This window comes from Tupaia chinensis, unplaced genomic scaffold (genome assembly GCF_000334495.1).
Source record: "Tupaia chinensis unplaced genomic scaffold, TupChi_1.0 Scaffold141538_1, whole genome shotgun sequence".
NCBI lineage: Eukaryota > Metazoa > Chordata > Mammalia > Scandentia > Tupaiidae > Tupaia > Tupaia belangeri.
This window is the reverse complement of record NW_006201399.1, coordinates 328,545-341,825: the sequence shown is the minus strand read 5'-3', so window position 1 is coordinate 341,825 and position 13,281 is coordinate 328,545. Positions and strand designations below refer to the sequence as shown.

The window sequence follows — 13,281 nt, the reverse complement described above, 5'->3', positions numbered from 1 at the left end:
TCCTCCATTCTCCTCTTGGGATTTGGGGCATGCACACACACGCACGGCATGAGTTTTAAGCCACATGGTCTGGGACTCAACTAGAGTCAACTACATGGGAGTCCAGCAACGTAACCATTGCTCCTTCTGCTGGTCTCGTCTTTTGTGGTTTTAACAAAGCAACTCTCCTCACAGGGATACTGACAGAGCAGGTAATAAGGTCAGTTTCTGATATTAATCCATAGGCCATTCTGAGGGTCAGAAGAGAAAGTCCTCTTTATTTCTTTCTTTTTCTTTCTTTCTCTTTCTCTTTTTTTTATTTTTTGAAATTTGCTACAGGGCATGTGCACATACCAGAGAGAGAGAGAGATGAGGCATAAAGCCTACCTTTTATTCGCCATCAGTGACTGAGTTAACTCTCTGTTTCTGTTTAAAATCTTTAACTAGGCTGGCTGAAGCTGGGTGGTTGAGGGAGCTGGATCCCACGTGCCCAACTGCCTTGTTCAAGTCCAGGTCCCAGAGGATTGAGAAGTACACTGGGCTCACGTGTGTACATGCCCTACATGCCTAAAGGATGGAGAAATGGAGAGGAGATTGAAACGTGACCATGCCCCACGTGGGTCCTCTCTCCTCTCTCATCTCTCTCTCTCTAGTAAGTAGCACACCTGGCAAATTAAAAAAAAAAAATTCAGGACCAGTAGATGGCGTAATAGTGATGTGGGAGTCACTGGACTCCCACATAGTCAACTGTGGTTCAAGTCTCAGACCCAGTGGCTTAAAATTCACACCAGGTACGTGTGTATGTGTGCCCAAAACCCTGAGAGGAAAATAGAAGGAAAAAGATTGAGGCGTGGCCATTCTCCCTGGGGGTGATTTCTTACATCCTGTCTCTGTCTCTCCAGCAAGCACATGTACCCTATAACAAAAATCTCTTAAAATAAATAAATAAATAAAACCCTTAAAAAATTTATTTAAGAGTATTGCCATAGGGTGTGTATGAACATATATAGAGAGGAAAAGTTAGAATCAACCCCCAACAGGAGGGTTGGCCATGCCACAGAATCTCCTCTCGAGATTTTGGGAACACACGCACATGCCTGAAATGATTTTTAAGCCATGGGTATGGGACTCAAACTGCAGAGTTCCAGCAGTTCATGAAATCCAGCAGCCTTAACCTCCAAAGGTATGTGATTGGAGAGTTAAAAAACATATCACCAATTCAACTCCCAGCAGTAGACCTTGGGGACAATACTAATATGCTTTGCTGCTGTAGTAAAGATATTGGTATTAATATGTAAACTGCACACTTTGCTAAAATGATTAACAAATGGTATTTTTGTTGGCTACACAGGCCTTTGTTCTCTATCGCACATACTTTTTTGCATGCATAATTAACACTATTTTCTTAAGACTAGAATGCTCTAATTAAGAACATTCCGATATTTTCCAAACACATATATTGATCTAGTGCTCAAAGACTTCAGATAGAATTAAATGCACTTATAAATTACAACTAAAACTTCACTGAGGGGCCAGCAGGTGGTGAGGTGGTTAAAGGCACTGGACTTTCATGTGACCAACCACGGTTTGGCAGCTTGCTTTCTCATTTTCTCTCTTTTTCTCTCTCTGGTGAGTGTGTGTGCCCTGTAATACATTTAAAATAATAATATTAATAAATACAATAAAATAAATAATTATTTTTAAAAATTCACTGATTATAATTCAGTCTTTGTTTAGTGACTTGATTGAAAGATCTTTCAGAGTAATTGGGCAATCTCTCATCAATGGGGTTTCATCAATGAATAGCAATTATAATTATAAAATAATTATAGCATAGTTTTATAGAAAATGTTATGAAAGCTTGAAGTACTCACTTGACTTGAGTTTTATAGTATATGACTTTGCTAAATAGCGGATAATGTGTTTCCAACTATGAAGTTACATAGCTCTGCCTAAAAATATCAATCAGATAGATGAAACAGCAACTCAAACAGTATTGAGAGCAAAAGGGAATACACATTTTTTCTTTAATTAAAAAAGTTAAAAGCTTTCTGGGACCAACAGATGGCACAATGGTTACGTCATTGGACTTCCATGTAGTTGAATGTGGTTCAAGTCCTGGACTCAGCAGTTTAAATTCATGCCATTTGTATGTGTATGTGCATGCATGCCCAAAACCCAGTGGCTTAAACTCATGCCAGGCACATGTGCATGCATGGTCATCCCCCCTGGGGGGGTGATTTTTTGCTTTCTGTCTCTCTGTCTCTCTCTGTATCTCCAGTGAGCTCTTGTGCCTTATTACAACAATCTCTTAAAAAAAAAGTTTTCTATGAGAAAAATGAGGAAAAAGAAAACACTCAACTTAGCATATATTTAGACTTTTACCATAACTTGCCTAAAGAAAAATGAAACAGGGTTGGGACCAGCAGTTAGCGTAATGGCTATGTCGCTGGACTCCCACATAGTTGACCACTGTTCGAGTCCCGGACCAGGTGGCTTAAACTCACACCGGGCATGTGTGCGTGCGTGCCCACGATCCCAAGAGGAGAATAGAGAAGAAGGGATTGTGGTGTGGCCATCCCCTCGAGGGGTGATTTCTCGCTTTCTATCTCTCTGTCTCTCTCTGTCTGTCTGGTGAGCGCACACTCCCTATAGCAAAAACCTCTCCAAAAAAAAAAAAAAGAAAAGAAAAAAAACGAAAAATGAAATAGGGTTAATAAAGTATAACATTATTTAACATATATCCCAGTGACCTATTCCTGGTCTTCCACTAACTTCCTACCATCCATAAGCTCAAATTCACTTTCAGCTGATTGACTCTAGATCTCATATGTACCCAGCTTACTAAATATACATTTTTTCTCTTTCCCCAGCCATTTTCTAGATTCCAGATGAGTAGGTATCTATTTCCATTGCTAAGACATTCTCATGATGCTTTTTTTTATAACTTTTTTTTTTTTAAAAAAATGCTATAGAGTATATGTGATCATCAGAGAGAGAGAGAACATCCCCTAGAGGGATGGCCACACCATAATCCCTTCTCCTCTATTCTACTTTCAGGATGATGTTGGCATACACACACAAGCACCCAACATGTTTTTCAAGCTGCCAGGTCTGGGACTTGACCCATGCAGTCAGCCATGGGGGGGGATCCAGCCACCTAACCACCACCTACCATACCACTGGCTGGCCCCTCATGATGCTTTTTAGTCAAGGATTATCCTTTCATTTCTGTTATCATGTCAAATGTTCTCCATTCTTTAAGGCCCAACTTAAAGCTTACTTCCTGTCTAAAGTCATCTCAATGCCATATATCCTCTGTTGTTAATCTACTCAGTGATCATGTAAGAAAGACTTAATGAGAATGTCCTGTGGGTCCAGAATGATGCCGGCATTCTGGGAGGTTTTAACCAGATGGAAGACATAGCTCTGGCACTCAGCTGCATGTGTTCCAGCCTCTTTAACTGGACTGTAATCTTTTTGAAGACTGGCTGATCTTCCATTACTGTTTCCCTGTCCCACTCAGCTGGAACTTCTTAGACAAGGGGGGACCTGTCCTGGTCACTGACAGATCTGAGTGACTGGAACACATCTGCCTGGTGCCTATGGTAAGTAAATGAGGGACAACTGAAGGAACCTTACCAGTCCTTTGACACAAAAGGAATATAGGTTCCCAATTCCAGGGCCCACTGTCTGGAGTTAACAAATGTAAATGAATGAAAAAATTGTTGACAAAGGAATAAACGAATGACTGCCTTCTTAGGAAAAGGTGGGAAGACAATTAGGATAGGGTGACGTTTAAGTAAGTTAAGAAGAGGATTGGGGTATTGATTTCTCTGCAATGGAAGAGACAGAGATGCTTTTTTGAGCAAGGACAATATTTCTGAGGATGCTAAATGCTAAGTTTGACCAACATACAGAGCCACAAGGCAGTGGGACAGCTGCCATCTTGGCAGCTTTGTTAAGAGGCAAAAGACTTCGCTGACTGAGCTAAATTTTACCTGGCCAAAGGGAATTCCCTAACTTTACTATAAACCATGACAGCAGAAAAAGAGGCCTAGAAGCATTGGAAATTGGCCAAAAGAGAATGTCACGGAGACACCAGGATCTAACAATAGAAAACTAGGCAGCAGATTAGACAAAGTAGATGTGGAGAGGGAGACAAAGGAGGACATGAAGGACTAAGCAGTGACCGAAAGAAATTGCACAAGTACTGCCAGACATAAGGGACTCCCCTGCAGGGAGGGGGCATCCCAGCCAGCAGGAGATAATGAGCGAGGTTTTACTAAAGCATGCGGTGAAGCCTCAGTGTAGTCTCGCCTGGAACAAGCAGCAGAATTATTACGTAGTACACTGCTCCAAATTTCCAAGCAGGAAATGTTCTTAAAGTTCACTTGTAATTGACTGATAACTGAATATATTTTCCTTCAGAAATTATTTTAAGTTAAGTGAGGTACTTAGACCAAGTCACACAAGCCTATTTAATCTATGTGTACCTGAAGCTTAGCCTTCTATAGGTATTCTATTAATTTTCAGTTATCCCATATGATATGATCTGGTTATTCTGCTTAGGAAATTACCCCCAAAATTATGTGCTAAAAATAACAATTTTTATGTTGTTCATGGATCTGCAATTTGGAACAGAACTCTACAGAAACAGCTCATTTCTTATCCACTTGGCATCAAAAGGGATAAAGGGGACCCAATAACTGGGGCCTGAAATCTTCTCAAAGCTTGCTCACTCACATGTCTGGTGGTTGATACTGGATGTTAACTGGGCCCTTAGTTGGCAGTGTTGGCAAAAACACATACACTCAGCCTCTCTAAATGTTCTTGTCTTCCTCCCAAAATGATGGATGGGCTCCATGAGTAACTGTCATGCATGAGAGAAATGACACTAGGCCAAGAGAAAAATTAATTATATTCATTTTATGACCTAGCCTTGGAAGTCTTCTGGCAGGATTTCCATGGCATTCTACTGACTGAACCAATCACAAGCCCATTTAGGTTCAAAAGGTGGGACAACAGACTCTACCACTTGATATAGCAAGAGTCTAGAAGAACATGTGAAAGTGGATATATAGACAGACCCTAACTTTTAATTGTTCTAGTTATGATTTTTTGTGTTTACGATATTAGAAAGTAGGGACCAGCAGATGGCATAGTGGTTGCGTTGGATCTGGTGGCTTGAAACTCACACTGGGTGGTTTGCATGTATGCCCAAGATCCCAAGAGGATCAGCATGGTCATCCCCTCTGGGGGGGTAATTTCTCATTTTCCCTCTCATTGTCTTTGTCTCTCTCTCTCTCTCTCTGGCACACGCACAAAAAACCTCTAGAAAAAAAAGAAAAGAAAGTAAAGGAAGAGTATCTGGGCTTATGGTGGTTCAGCTTTGTATTTTTGACTTATGATGGATTTATTGGGGCTTAAGCTCATGTTAGGTGGAGGAACATTAGTAATTGCATGGCCATTTTGGGAGAGTACAATGTGCACAATACATGAATTACATCTAGGGAACATGCAATGTATTCCAACTTGAAAGACAATACAGTATAGTGAATAAAAAACTAGGACTCAAGCAAAACACCTATAGAATCCATTATGTACGTATTTGTGTAACATTGGGTAATTTGCTTAAGTGTACTATGCCTTAGTTTCCTACAGTACTACAGTGATTAAAAGTTCATTTAAAGACTATCTAGCTCCCTCAGTTTAGCTTTTATCGTTAACACCAGGAATACACCTCATCCAACTCTAGCTGTGATTCTACCTGGCTTCTGGGGGGATAACAGTGGCTCTATCACAGCAGAAAAGTATGTTAACAGTTCACATTATGCAATTCCTAATACCTGTCAGTTTCTATGATGAGCAAATTGACTAAAAAAATCCATGAGGTAGGTGCTAATATTATCTACATAAGAAAACCATGACTTAGGAAATGTACCCAAAGAGTCACTGGCAAGTGATAGGGGCAGAATTTGCCACCAGATCAATTTAATTATATCAAAGGAGTCTCAGTCCCTAGGTAACTGTGTGGAGCAGAGTCCTTTCCCCAACCCTGATTTATGGGTGAATGAAAAGTGAACAGTATTATGTCATTGGGATTCAGGGCCATTTATTCTAGATGTGAACCTACCCTGACTGGGTTACTAAAAAGAAGGAGAGAGCAACACCTGGGCATTACTAATTTACAGATTCTTTTAATAAATCAAGATGGGTCTCATTATTTGCATAAAACAGGCTAATTGTATAGAAGAAAAAATTCTTTTTTTTTTTTTGGAGAGGTTTTTGCTATAAGGCGTGTGCGCGCGCCAGACAGACAGAGAGAGACATCGACAGAAAGCGAGAAATCACCCTCCAGGGGGGATGGTCACGCTGCAATCCCTACTCCTCCATTCTCCTCTCAGGTACACGCACCTGGCGTGAGTTCTAAGCCACCAGGACCAGGACACGAACCACGGTCGACTACGTGGGAGTCCAGTGACATAGCCACTACGCTAACTGCTGGTTCCCAAGAAAATCATTCTTTAGGTCAATCCCTACGAGTCTCATTTATTTTCTAAACTAGAGGATAAATAGCCTTCAGCCCATGGGGAATAGGGCTGGGCATACTGACCTGGAATCTCTGACAGTGATAGGAACAGAATGCTTACAAATGAAGTTGCTGTCACCAGCTGAAGAATGCTTCTTCTGTGGTTTGACTGGTGTAAAATCTAATGGCTCCTAAGTTGTTTGTCTCTTTCATTTTGATTTTTTTTTCCTTTTAGTAAGGACTTCTTTTCTTTTTTTTTAAAGAATTATTTAATTTTATTTATTATTATTCTACTTATCATTTTAATTTACTACAGGGTACCTGCACTCACCAGAGAGAGACAGAGAGAGAAAGAAAGTGGAAAAGCAAGCTGCCAGGTCTGGGACTTGACTTTCAGTCGACCACATGGGAGTCCAGTGCCTTAATCTCCACAACATCTGCTGGCCCTAGGACTTTCTCTTTTGACTGTAGTGCCAAAGAGGCTGCAAGGCTGGTGTCTCTGGTTGCTGGTACACGTGTCTCCAGGCAGGTTTCCTGTATAATAGATTGTTAGTTCTATGATGGTAGGGACCTTGCCTGTCTTATTCTCCAAAGCATCCCTAGCATCTAGTCTAAGGTCTGGCACACAGTAGGTGTTCAACATTTATTGAATTCATGAAAAATTGAATGTGTGAATAAAAACTCAAGTAAAAGTCAGAGTGTATAAAGTAACTTGGGTTCTCTATGCCAGAGGCTTATATCACTCAAAGACCACACTAGGGAGGTACCCAGAATACTTACTGCAATACTATGGGTGCAGCAGCAAGTTAATAAATGTTTGCTGACTGAGTGATTGTGCTGCACCTGATCCATGGTAAGACATGGGAAGGTGTTGGATGGATAGCTTTCATGAGATGCTGTTTTGTATTTTACCTGCAAAGATGTCATAAATATGATCATCACAAAATGGATCGTGATTTTAGTAGTATGAGTCCTACAAAAGTCTCTGGCTGAGCAGACAGCCAGAGAGCACAACACACAACATTTGCTCCTAACAGAAATGGCTTAAATGTATAGAAGTAAAGAAAATCCAGAATCATCTTTTTAAAAATTTTCCCTTTATAGAAAAGCAATGTGTAGCTCTTTGTGTTCTTACAGTCACTGGGACAGAATTCAGAAAATATAGAAATCCTTCTATTAAGATAGGCAAAAGTGGGGCTGGCAGGTCATGTGGTGGTTAAAGGTGCTGGATTCCCACTTGGCCAACTGTTGTTCAAGTCCTGGACCTGGTGGCTTCCTTTCTCACTTTCCGTCTCTGTCTCTCTCTGGTCAAATTGGAAAATAATAATAATAACAATAAATAAAATTAAAGTAATTCTTAAAAAAAAAGATAAGCAAAAGCTGGGACTATCTTTCAGACTAGAGATATTTTTTCCCTGTACGTCAGATATAAAACTTCATTGTGATCTGAACAGAACATACTTGACATTATGTAAATTAAATTCGAAAGGGTTACGTATCTTTAATTAAAGGCATTTATAGAAATATGCCCCCAAAACTAAAGTTCACCACAGAGATAGAATGGACTGATTTTAGTTTGGAGAATTAGACTCCAATGAATTTAAATCTTTATTATATAATTTTCATATCAAAATCTTAATGTGCACTAAGTTTTATTGCAATACTTCTGGAAACTTCAAAATATACTACACGTTGGAATGCTATTTCTAGTTGAATTTCCGTCACGGGGCACCATTTAAACAAAAATTGATTTCATGAAAAATCATTACACATTCCTGTCTGAACTTGAAATTTCATTCACCCACCATCAAAGAAGAAAGCAGGATAGTCTTGAATCAGAGTTTTGTTTTTTTTTTCTTTTTCCAAGTTTCTTTATCAAGTTGCACATGTAGACTGAAAGCCCCCAAAGCAGGTGTTCTTTTATAATCCAAAGAATAAGACATATTTGAGAAAAGCTCTTTCGTAATTCCTCTGTGAACATACAAAGAAAAATTGCTAAGCTTCCATGCCAAATGTTAGGGATTTGGATTGAGTTTAAACAACAGCTTGTGCAAAATGTCATAGCTCCAGCTCTCTTACGCTGAAAAGGGTGGGTGCTGATGTAATAGCATGGCTTTGGACATCCTGAGCACAAGACTGCAATGGCAACCAACCAACTGCAAAGTTATGCTGTTGTTGGAGAAGAAAATCGCTTCTGCATGTTCAAAGTGACATGGGGAATAAAGCAATTACGTAAGTCACACTAAACCATAATATGAATATCTCCTGTCTTAAAAATACAAGAAGTCAAATAAGATTCTGGATTCAAACTACTTGGGGAATGTCTCCAATTCCTACTCTATTTTGAATGTGCCTCATTCTGGAGACTTCTAACAGATAAACCCTTTCTTGAATAACTGGAATTTACATTACAATTTATCAATTCACGCATGTATGTGCTTTACATTAAGCTGAAAATTCACACAAGTTCTTTAATGCTTGCTTCAGACTGTAAGCATACAAAATTTCTTTTAGGATAATCTCATATAACAACCAACATTCTTCATCTTAGTACTACTTGCTTATCTCTTTTGAGTGGATAAAGTTCCCTTTGTAAATAGCTATAGTCTTACTTCTACAACCCATGGTTTTAACTTACACAACTTGTGTTAATGCTATGGATTTTCCTCTTAACCCTATATAACCAGGTTAAGAATTTCTCAATCCAAATAACATAAAACTGTTTAAGGCTCACAAGGAAGAAAATAAAAGAAGTTATAGTTTAGTAGCTGTACGGACATATCAACCCCTTTCCACACAGAATTTAGAGAATACTGTGAAATTCACACATTCAAAGAATAAAATCAGATGTGGTGAAACAGAATCTGAAAATGGGATTATGGATTTTATCCACTACAGTTCTGTGACCTTTGGCATCATAGCTTACCTATCATTCAATTCTGGGTAGACAGAATGCAAGAGAACCTTGAGAACCTGGATGGGAAAAATATTATATCTTTCATTTTGCTAACCTCAAACTGAAAATTGGTATTTCCTTCAACTAAAATGTAGGCCACAAACCACAGCACCTGTGAAATTGTTGCCAAGAGAAATCACAGCTATTTCCACAGCACATTTGTAGATATCTCAAGATATTTTTTACACTCACCACTATTCAAATTATGGTAGTTATTATACCTGCTACCAGTTTATGTTAGTTAATCCTGCATTATCAACAAAGCACATAACATAATTTTTAAAAATTTGGTTAATGTGTTTCAGTAAAAGTAGTATCCTTTGTAACCCTGCATACTTTATTTCATACGTTTTAAAATATCATTCTGAGAAGAGTCTATAGGCTTTACTAGACCGCCAGAAAGGTCTATGGCACTAAAAAGGTTAAGAATCCCCGAAACCATATACAAAGCACTTAGTAATACAACAGCCAGGTTTCTAGACTAAATCATTCATTGCAGCATCTTCTGAAGCAGAAGCAAACTTGACCTTGGAGCCAACACAGTCTCGTTGCTGTAAATGGATGATTCTGATGAGAGTAATTTTTGTCTTATTTTGCCGTAAGAGAAGAGCTGTAGTTCCAGAGCATCTCTCTCTCATAGCATAGGTTCTTTCCTTCTAACGATAAACTTTATCACTGACATTCTCCATCAACACTGAATTGCTCTCTTATATCTCATACTGCTGAAACCGACTTTACTTTGTAAGGAGCTGAATACAATCATTTTATGACTTCATTTTAACATGATAGAGAGAACACCGAAAAAGCTTTTTCTACCTGGAAAAACTATAATAACCATTCCATATTTTGAGCAAAGGAGGTAAACATCAATATATATTCCATCAAAGGTAATGCTTTTAAATAACAGTGCTACTGGTCCAATCATGCTCAACTGAAGTGTTACATATCAAGTAACACTATTTCTGGCAGTGTTATAAACATGGCTTTGAGGTCATTATAATTAGGAGATCAATTAAATGACGAGATGCTGTCTCAGTAGATGTGCCTTGAACGTATGCACATTAGACTTTTCACAAATTCTCCATGGAGGTTCTGACCAAAAATAGACAAGACCAACGCCAGCAAGTTAAATGAAGGTTCACTCACTGAAAGCTATTGAGAGATTATTGATATACTTACTTACTCACTTACCATTGAAGCTAAATACTGTCTCAATTCTCACCTCCAAAAACAAAATAAATGCTAACTATTAGTCTTCTGAAATTAGTAACATAAAAACTCAAAACAATATATTCTTGCATTAAACTGAGAGAGAACTCACGTACTACAAATATGTAGTCTGTAGTTTTCATATATATGTATGTGTGTATATGTATATATGTATACACATAGAAAAAAGTTTTTTTTCTATTCTTTAAAATATTAGCTATATTACATGTAGTGCTCTAACACTTGCCTTCTTAGTTGTTGTTAAATTTCTAGGCTATGGAAACCTGGTTATAAATCTAGGCTTCAATTAATTCAGCACCAGAGGCTTTCTTTGAATTACAAGCTACAAAACAATCCAACTTGTGTGCAATGAAAGAAAATCCTAAACTTCAGATGGAAATGAACTACCACTATCCAAATCAAACAAATTGTAGTATGTAGTGTTATAGGAATAAAGAGATTTTAGAAAGCCCCTTATTAACTAGTTATCAAATTATTCATTCACAATCTGGAGCAAATTCTTAGTGATTGTATCTGTGAGTTAAAGTAGGTGTTATATCAATGATACCTTTAGTTTCAGGCTATCATTTTCTTCTCTAAGTAATTACTCCAAATAAAAAACATAAAAAACAGTTTTGTTTGGATACTAAAGATCATCCAATGTCATTTTCTTCATAGCTGAATTTTCAGGGGAGGACATTGAAAACGTGTACTTCACTCTAATACCCAAAAAGCAACTGCAGGCACACACATAAAAGCTTCCACCCCAACTTCCTTGGCATAGTCCAGACTATTTTCATCTAAACAGGAAGCTGTTGATAGTTTTCCCTAGTATTTTCAGAATGCCAAAGGCCTATTTATAAGAAAAATCCCAACTTTTGTTTCAAAGTATAATGCTGTTTCCCCATTGCTCCTATTGTTGCTAATTCTGACTGCTGCAAACAAGATAGAAACCAAACTGCAAACTACTCTAGGCTGATTCAGAAAGAGAAATAGTAAAAAGGAAAAGTTAGCAATACACTGCAAGGCTATGCTTAAGTTTTTAAACCCAAAACAATGCTGAGGGAGGATTCCTGAGGGAGAGTATTTGTCTCAGGCTGCAGAATCAGTCTCTAAATAATGTTATGTTAGCAAGTGTTGAGCAAGAAAGGCGATTATACTTTAACCTACTTCACAGAACATTAATCCAGATTTAACCAAATTCCAGAGACTCTGCACAAAACTCACCACTAGAAGCTGCTGCACATTTCCCCCCTGGAACAGCAATAATTGCTCATGAAGACAAACTTGAAGGAGGTAAGAGAGGGGAAAACCATGAAGAGCTGTGAAAACATCTCACTGCTGTACAGAAAGCAAACCAATTACCTCACACCGAAGACGGGCAAGATTTAACAGTCCATGCTCTGCAGCCCTGGGGACAGCAGCGGCGGGAATAAGAACAGCAGCAGCAACACCGTCCAGCATCCACCAGATTCCCACAAGCCTTTGACTGTGTGGACTCAGCCACAGACTCTGCCTCTAGCTGACGTCAAAGTCCCTGTCACATGGCCAGATGAAAGCCAAGAGAGCATTGGTTGTCGTAGCAACCACAGACCAGCTCTGAAATTATTTCAATAGGTCATCTGTCACTGTGGTGTGTGTGTCTGTGTGTGTGTGTGTGAAAGAGAGTGAGTACACACACACACACACCCATCACGGACAGCTCCCTGACAACCTCAGCCTCCGAAGTTGTGACTCACGGGTGCCTACAACTTTGCTCTTTAAGGCTTGGGTGCTTTTTCTTTAGAGTTACTTGCAGGAAAATATATGCCACTCTGAAGTTCCCACTGGTCTCACTAACACAGTTTGAAGTATATGTCTCTCTCCTCGGAAAATAAAAGTAAAGAAACTGAAAAACTCCAGAGGTAGTTATTTTTAGTGAATTAAATTTATTTATAAGCAAATGAATAAAAGCAGAAACTCAAGAGGAGTTGAAAGAAAATCATGCTGGTGATGAAAAGAAAAACAAGAAACACAGCATGGGTGGGTGGTGGTGCAGAGTCAGATGGAAGAGCCTACGACACTGAATAGGATGTGAAAACCAGGTGAGACGAATGCAGGGTTCCTGCACTGTAAAATGGCTATGCAAGGGACCAGCAGATGACATAGCAGTTACATCACTGAACCACATGGCCAGCTGTGGTTCGAATCTCAGACCTGAGGGTTTGGGATTGAAAAAATCACACCAGGCATATGTGTCTGTGTGTGTGTATGTCTAAAATCCTGGGAGGAGAAGGGATTGCAGAGTGGTCATCCCTCTTGGGGGGTGGGGTTCTCACTTTACCTTTCACTGTGGCTATGTCTCTCCGGGGAGCACATGCACCCTACGGCAAAAACTTCTAAAAAATAAAATAAAGTCTATGCAAAAATGATGGCCCAGAGTTTCAATATACTTCTACTTTAAAATATCTTGTGAGAATGGGACCAGCAGGTGGCATGGTGGTTAAAGGCACTGGATTTCTACATGGCCAACCACGGTTTGAATCTCAGACTTGGTGGCTTGCTTGCTTTTTTTTTTTTTTTTTTTTTTTTTTTTTTTGGATGTTTTTTTCTTTGGGGGGCGGGC

At 39.0% G+C, this 13,281-nt stretch overlaps 1 protein-coding gene across 2 annotated transcripts in view; it reads right to left on the bottom strand.

The window, feature by feature from the left end:
- Nucleotides 1-13,281, bottom strand: part of NCALD (neurocalcin delta) — a 346,302-nt gene that overhangs the window by 88,499 nt on the left and 244,522 nt on the right. Inside the window, exon 1 of one of the 2 annotated variants that reach the window (XM_006163256.2) lies at nt 12,042-12,174. The exons of the other annotated variant lie outside the window; for it this stretch is intronic. The gene's annotated coding sequence lies outside the window, so the exon portion shown is untranslated. Of the gene's footprint in view, nt 1-12,041; nt 12,175-13,281 lie in introns of those variants that run through there. 2 annotated transcript variants of the gene reach the window in all.